Raw genomic sequence first — 1,991 nt, 5'->3', positions numbered from 1 at the left:
TTTCTGCTGAATACACAACATGTTGTATTATAGTTGTTGTCATTAAAGAAAAGCGTTGATTGAAACGAGCAACGATCGAGTTGTGTTCTCAGGGCAGAGAAGGCGGATCGAGGAAGCGCTACTTTGTCCTGAGGGTACTTGAAAGCAACATCAACTTCATCAGGGCACGTGAGGACGTGCTGACGTCATGGATCTATGGTCTGTAGCTGCAGTGTCAAGAGCAGCGTTTACAAAGAACAAATAAATACACAACAATGTACCTCCTTTTTAAAATATTTATTTATTTATTCATGTATACTTGTGTAGGACTTATCTAATAAAAAAGGTTGACTTGACCCTCTCTCCTCCCCAGCACAGTAGAGCATAGCACAGACCACTGAAAGCACTCATTTATCACATATTCTATTTGTATAGTTTTATGGTACAGACATAAAGGAGAGAAGACCAGAAACAGCCACGTTGTTTTGAAGCACTATCAGATAAATGTATGATAAAAAATAGTGATTCTAATAGATGCAATAATGTGATATCATTACAATAGTAGCAATTATCATTCAATGTCAAATAGAATATTAAATACATAAAAGGAAATATTACAAATTAAACATTGAGTGAAATACAATCCCAACAATAATTTCCTTGTGGAACATTAATGATATTACTCATCATTTGATAGAACTTATATTCACCTTAAATGAACAGCTGTCCAGTATGCAATGCACTTTTAAACTCTTTAATTCATTCACATTCATTAAAACAAACCAGGATTTAAAACTAGAGTTATAGCTTTATATAGTTTTACTCGTCACTAATAAAAACAACTGCTTCCACTAATTACTAAAGTAATGTGGTAAACTTTGGAAAAATTATGTACAAATGTTTGATTTAAATATAAAGATTCATTTAGTCATCTGGTTGAGTTGTCACAGAAGGTGTGGGAGAGAGCAGCTGAGTTGTCCTTGTTTAAAGACTCTGGCTGCACTGTTAAGAGGACAGGAGGGTGCATCACATCTGATGACACTAAGAGAAATGCTCTATGGGTTCCAACAGCGTTTGCAGCTGCTGCGATGAGCCCTGACCGTGACCCCTGGCACAATGTGTTTGCATTCCCGAGTAGACCCCCGGTGCCCCTCTCAAACTCTAAAACAAATTCAATCAAAGTTTCTCATAAAATACTGACTTACGATGATCTGGCTAAGAATGCTGAAGAGGAGAGAGAGAGGTTTCAAGACAGAGACAGGCTGGTGTTATTGTGAGGAGCCGAGAGGCAAATAACACAACCAAAGACTACATTCAAAGAACATTCACTTGAATGTTCTTTATCTTCATCTGTGACAAATAAATTCAGTTTAAACATTTAGACCAGCCAACTGAATTTTAGCCTAAAGAGAATTTAGAATGCAGCAATGTACAGAGACATCCTTTATGAAAACCTGCTCCAGAGCGCTCTGGACCTCAGACTGGGGCGAAGGTTCATCTTCCAACAGGACAACGACCCTAAGCACACAGCCAAGATCACGACTGTTTGCTGTCCTGGCTCCTAAATGGTGGAATGAGCTCCCCATTGACATCCGGACATCAGAAAGTTTACACATCTTCCGCCGCAAACTAAAAACACACCTCTTCCGACGATACCTTGAATAACATTTTTAAAACTAACAATTTAGTAGCACTTAAAATGGCACTTACTTATAGCACTTTGTAGTTTTGGTTTTTTTTGAAGAAATTGTACTTTCTCTATTCTTGTTGTTCTGGGTTTGTACCCTCATGGTTGAATGCACTTATTGTAAGTCGCTTTGGATAAAAGCGTCAGCTAAATGAAAAGTAACATGTAACATAAGATAACAAAGGAGTGGCTTCGGGACAACTCTGTGAATGTCCTTGAGTGGCCCAGCCAGAGCCCAGACTTGAACCCGATTGAACATCTCTGGACAGATCTGAAAATGGCTGTGCACTGACGCTCCCCATCCAACCTGAGAGGTCCTGCAAAG

Source organism: Hippoglossus hippoglossus, chromosome 9, assembly GCF_009819705.1.
Source record: "Hippoglossus hippoglossus isolate fHipHip1 chromosome 9, fHipHip1.pri, whole genome shotgun sequence".
NCBI classification, from domain to species: domain Eukaryota; kingdom Metazoa; phylum Chordata; class Actinopteri; order Pleuronectiformes; family Pleuronectidae; genus Hippoglossus; species Hippoglossus hippoglossus.
The sequence above is the reverse complement of the archived record's forward strand: the minus strand, read 5'-3'. Positions refer to the sequence as shown.